The following is a 6,629-nucleotide window of genomic DNA, read 5'->3' on the forward strand; positions in this document are numbered from 1 at the left end:
GCGCTGGGAGGGAGACGAGGGGAGAGGGGATCGATCCCGATCCAGGGGAATCGGGGAAGGGAGTGGGGCGAGTGGGGGTTTAGGGTTACGGGGTGGGGAGTTAGTAGGGGAGGGGGACCGGGGTGGGCCGGCCCGTTCGGGCGGCACAGGCCAACTAGGTCACAAGGCCCAGCGGGGGGGGTGTGGGTCTGTTGTTCTTTTTTTTTATATATATTCTTTTCTGTTTTATTTTAGTTACATTTTATTTTAGTTTTAGTAAAAATTATCACTAACACCTAACTTGGTACTTTTAAATAAACTACTGCCACAAAAAGTTTTACCCCTGAATAAAATAGTTTAGTATTTTATAAAATTCAGAAGGCACTTATTAATTGTTTTAGCTACTGTTTATTCATTTTAGATTATTTAACATTTTATAGAAGTGTGGTCTCTCCACCATAATTACCTATGCATTATTAGGCTCCACCCGAGCATTTAGTTTTTAATATTTGAAAACCTTTATTGTTTGCCTATTTTTGAATTTGAATTTGAATCGGTTTCGAACTAACTCGAGATTAGCAACTATAAACGAGGTGACGTGGCACCATTAGCAGAGGATCACTGTAGCTTAATTACCCGGGCGTCACACCTTCGTGGGCGATGGCCCTGGTGGGATAGACAATGTTGCTTCTTCGTGGACCCTTCATGGGTGGAGCCCTCCGTGAACTCGGGTAGCCATTACCCTTCGTGGGTTGAAGTCTCCATCAATGTGGATGTACGATAGCACCACCTATCGGAACCACGACAAAAACATCCGTGTCTCCAATTGCGTCTGCACACTCCTATCCCATCCCTTTACATTCTTGCAAGTTGCATGCTTTTCCGCTGCTCATATACTCTTCGCATGCTTGCTTGATATGTATTGTGATTGTTAAACTTATGCCAATACTCCACTTCAACTTAAAGAAATTAAAAATTGCAACTTTTCTCACTTAGTGTCTAATTACCCCCCCCCCCCTCTAGACACCTCTTCTTGATCCTTTCAATTGGTATCAGAGCTTTGGTCTCCATTGCTTTGGTTTAAACACCATTGGAGGAAGATGGATGAGTCTACTTTGGGGAGTCTTAGACATAGAGTGCATATACTTGATGGAGAGTATTTTCATGAGTGGAAAAATGAGATGCTTGTGATTATCAATGAATATCATTTGAATAAGTACATTGCTAGCCCTTGTGCACCTCATGTTGATCCTATGCATCCTACCCTGGATGAGTCCATTGACATGATTCGAAATCTTAGAACTGTTAATCTTATCACTAGAGGCTTGCCTAGAAACTTGATTGGATGTTTTCCTACTCTTAAGTGTGCCTACACCATATGGAAATTTCTTGAGGAACGATTTCCAAATTATTCCTTGAAAAATCTAGATGAAATTCTCCATAAGTCTATTGCCTTGAGTAAGATGAATTCCAATGATCCTATGTTTGGTGATTGTTTATTTGAGCTTACAAACCTTATGCATGCCAAAGGAGATGTTGGAATTATTAGTGATATTATTTCCGAAACTACTAAAATTCATAAAGAAGATCATTGTCAAACTCACTCTAACGAATCGTCCTCTCTAGGATTTAATCCACCACATCATGATGTTGAACATGGATACTATGATGAGGATGATGATAGTGACTTTGATCTTGATGATGCAATGAGACACTTTGGCCTTATGGCAAATCTTCGGGGATATATGGCAGGAGGAAAGGAATGGGTTCTTGACAGTGGATGTACCGATCACATGACCGGAGATAAAGATATGTTCCGTGAGCTTGCTGAAAATGACGGCCCTCGAAAGTATGTCACTTTCGGTGACAACTCAAAGGGTAAGGTGGTTGGCCTCGGTAAGGTGGCCATATCACATGATAGCTCCATACAAAATGTCATGCTCGTTGAATCTCTTGGGTACAATTTACTTTCAGTATCTAGACTTGCTGATTTCGGTTTCAATGTCCTATTCACTGAAGTAGATTGCCAAGTGTTTCGTAGAGATAATCATAAAATGGTCTTTACCGGTATACGTAGAGGTGATCTATACTTTGTTGATTTCACTAAAAAGGCTCAACCTAGAACTTGCTTCATCGCTAAATCCTCTAAAGGTTGGTTATGTCATAGACGATTAGGTCATGTTGGCATGTGAAACCTTGACAAGCTTATTAAAGGAAATCATATCCCTGGAGTTTACAATGTCATATTTGATAAGGATAGACTCTGCAGCGCTTGTCAAGCAGGTAAACATGTTGGAGGAAGGCATCCCGTGAAGAACATCATGACCACAAGGAGGCCACTCGAGCTACTTCACATGGATCTTTTTGGTCCCAACGCCTACAAAAGCCTTGGTGGAAATTCTTTTGGTCTAGTTATAGTTGATGATTTTTCAAGATTTACGTGGGTGTTCTTTCTCGATGATAAATCGCAGGTCCAAAAGATCTTCAAAAACTTCGCTAGGAAGGCCCAAAATCAATTTGAAGTGAAGATCAAGAAGGTTCGCAGCGACAACAGAATGGAGTTCAAGAACGCAAATGTGGACACCTTTCTTGACGAAGAAGGGATTTCACATGAGCTCTCGGCTACGTACACACCTCAACAAAATGGAGTTGTTGAGAGGAAGAACCGGACGCTCATTGAAATGGCGAGAACGATGCTTGATGAGTACAAGACGCCGAAGCACTTTTGGGCGGAAGCGGTTGAGACAGCTTGTCATGCAACAAATCGTTTATATCTTCACAAGCTACTTGGCAAGACGGCATACGAGCTTCTCACCGGTAACAAACCCCAAGTTGGATACTTTCGAGTATTTGGCTCAAAGTGCTACATTCTTGATAAGCATCGTCGTTCTAAATTTGCTCTTAAGTCTCATGAAAGTTTCCTACTTGGTTATGGCTCAAACTCTCACACATACCGTGTCTACAATAATTTCACCCGAAAGGTTGAAGAGACGGTAGATGTGAAGTTTGATGAATATAACGGCTCGCAATTAGAGCAATTGCCAATTGATGTAGGAGATAAAGACCCCTCGGGAGCAATCCAAGACTTGTCTATTGGCAAGATTCATACAACGGAGGTGAAGGAGAGTACCTCATCCATCCAAGTGGAAGCTTCTACCTCACGACAAGGTGAACCAAGAGTTGATACGGAAGCATCCACAAGTGGGACACGCCAAGATGAAGAAAACGAGGAAGTGCACCAAAATGATCACCAACAATCTCCTTCTCCACCACGACAAGAGAACGACAACATCAACAATGAAGAAGGCCAAGAAGAGGAACAAGATGAAGATGTTCAACCAAGATCCAAGCAAAAGCTTTCATGAGTTCAGGCAAGAATTGCTAAAGACCATCCCGTCGAGCAAATCTACAATGAAATCCAAACTGGGAGAATCACTCACTCTAAAACTCGTTTAGCTAACTTTTGTGAACACTATTAATTCATCTCTAGCATTGAACCTATGAAGGTTGAAGAAGCATTGGAAGATCCGGATTGGATAAACGCCATGCATGAAGAGCTACACAACTTTGAGAGAAATCAAGTTTGGACATTGGTTGAGAAGCCCGACAACAACCACAACATCATCGGTACCAAATGGGTGTTTTGCAACAAGCAAGATGAAGATGGACAAGTAGTTCGTAACGAAGTACGTCTCGTCGCCCAAGGCTACACCCAAGTCGAAGGTATGGACTATGGTGAGACATATGCCCCCGTTGCTAGACTTGAGTCCATTCGCATCTTACTTGCCTATGCTAATCACCATGATATTACCTTGTACCAAATGTACATTAAAAGTGCTTTTCTAAATGGTGAAATAGAGGAGGAAGTTTATGTTAAGCAACCTCCCGGCTTTGTCAATCCTAAGAAACCTAATCATGTTTACAAACTTCACAAAGCTCTTTATGGTCTTAAACAAGCTCCTAGAGCATGGTATAAATGCTTGACCAAGTTCCTTATTGAAAAAGGCTTTGAGATTGGAAAAATTGATTCTGCTCTTTTTACTAAAAGGGTTAATGGAGAACTATTTGTGTGCCAAATCTATGTTGATGATATTATATTTGGTTCGACTAACCCTCGCTTTAGTGAGAAGTTTGGAAAGCTAATGTTGGAGAAGCTTGAGATGTCGATGATGAGTGAACTCAAATTCTTTCTTGGTTTGCAAATCAAGCAAAGTAAGGAAGGTACATTTGCCTCTCAAACAAAGTACACCAAGGACTTATTCAAGAAGTCCAATATGCAAGAATGCAAAGGTATGACTACACCCATGCCTACTAGTGGACATCTTGATTTAACCAAAGATGGTGAACCGGTTGATCAAAAGGTTTATTGCTCTATGATTGGTTCATTGTTATATCTATGTGCTTCATGTCCCGATATTATGCTAAGTGTGTGCATGTGTGCATGATATCAAGCCGCTCCTAAAGAATGTCATCTTAAGGCTGTGAAAAGGATAGTGAGATACTTAATTCACACACCAAATTTTGGCATTTGGTATCCAAAGAGGGCCTCTTTTAATCTTATTGGCTACTCCGACTCGGACTATGCCAGTGACAAGGTTGATAGAAGGAACTTGTCAATTTCTTGGTAGATCTCTTGTGTCTTGGTCTTCCAAGAAACAGAACCCGGTATCCTTATCCACCGCCGAAGTGGAATACATTGTCGCTGGTTCATGTTGTGCTCAATTACTTTGGATGACCCAAACTCTTAAAGATTATGGGATTATGTGAAACATGTTCCATTGCTTTGTGACAATTAAAGTTCTATCAATATTGCTCATAATCCCGTGCAACACTCTCGAACTAAGCATATTGAAGTTCGTCATCATTTCATTCGAGATCATGTTGCCAAAGGGGACATTAATCTTAAGCATGTTCACACCGAAAAGCAATTAGCTGATATATTCACTAAACCACTTAATGAGAAAGTGTTTTGCAGGTTAAGAGGTGAATTGAACATCATTGATGCTTCAAACTTGGAGTAGGAATTCCATTTGATACATGCAAGACATGAGCCAATGACAAATCCTTGATATTTCTCTTATGATGATAATCTTATGTCTTGGATATATTTGCACCTTGCATGTTATCTAACCTGTGTAGGTACTTGGAGGAATCTAAATCTATGAGATTGCTACTCACTCACATCTTGAGCAATCTCTACATTACCAAGTCTCTACACAATGATGGTTGAAGACAAGGAAGCACGAAATCACTCAAACATATCCTTTGACAAATTTATTATTGAAATTCATGATTGTCCTTTTGGATACACAAGTGCTCTTCCTTGCAAAAACTAACCCATGTAGGTAGATGAACTCAAAGCCCAAAGTGGTGGTCCCAACTCTTGATGAGTTACATCAACCTTGAGCAACCCACATAAGTTCAACTACATGATCACGATCAACACCACCACCCAAGATATGTCATTCCATCTTAGAGAAGCTTTACTCCAAGTCATGAGTCAAAGCAACTCAATAAGATGTGAATACATCAAGATGCTTAAACGAAAAATGGTAACCCCATTTTGGGCTTAAACGATGAGTATGACCCATGATCAAGTGATCTCACTTGACTCCTAAGTCAATATACTCTAACATAGGTGACTTTGTCACTGACCAATTCTAGATGAAGTTCTCTTGTGTTCTTTTCTATGCTCTTGCATTTGTCTCATGCATATTTGTTTCCCCTTTCGAAAAAAACTTCATCTAGATTTCTTTTCTGTTTCTTTCTGTTCTGCATTCCCTGCATCCAATTCATTGCAAATCCTTCAGTTAATTCCTTGCAAATCCTTGTGAGATCTTACTTGTCTAGTGAGCTGAGGTGACAAGTGTTTTCTCTGTGATGAACTCGGTCACACCGGTATATTGCCTTCGGTCAAACCGAAACCTCTCGGTGCAACCGAAGCATAAAACTCGGAGCCACCGATTTCACTACAGGAAAAACAGCTTGCCACTTGTTTCTGCATTCTTTTTGATCCAGCTCCACTCAATGATTCTTGTCCTCTACCAGCATCACATGCAACCTGCTGCTTTGTTCTGTGTCTCAAGGACCAAACCCATTTGAAACAAGTATCCAGAAGAACCCTTCTTGGAAATTTATGTCAAAGGGGGAGAGAGAGATCACATCAAAGCATAATCATATCTATAGGGAGAGAGAATACTCAAGGAGAGAGAGTAATCATCAAGGACCCCAGATGCTTATTGTACAAGAGGAGAGATGTCACATGTCTTCAAGAGGGGAAAGACATGTTCATATTTGTTTGTTTGCATTAGCTCTATTTCTTTTCTATGAGCTCTGATTTTCTGTTCCCTATCTTCTCCCAGTATCACATGCTAGATTCAGGGGAGCAAGACATCTAAGGGAAGGGAATCCTTAAATTCATTGCTCATCTTTACCTTTGAGGACATGCCTATGTTCAATGTGGTACTCAGTACTCACTCTCTACATGTCATCCCAGTCTTGGTACTCTTGTGGTTTCTTTTGCTTGCTCTGGCTAGTAGGTGTATCTGTGTTATCTAACCATGTTTTCGCAGATTCATTTGTTCCTAAGCCAACTCAAGACCACAAGGTAAGTATATGCATCACAGTCATGTGTATGAGGAATCCTTGCT

The sequence above is a fragment of the Triticum dicoccoides genome, chromosome 1B (genome assembly GCF_002162155.2).
Source record: "Triticum dicoccoides isolate Atlit2015 ecotype Zavitan chromosome 1B, WEW_v2.0, whole genome shotgun sequence".
NCBI classification, from domain to species: domain Eukaryota; kingdom Viridiplantae; phylum Streptophyta; class Magnoliopsida; order Poales; family Poaceae; genus Triticum; species Triticum dicoccoides.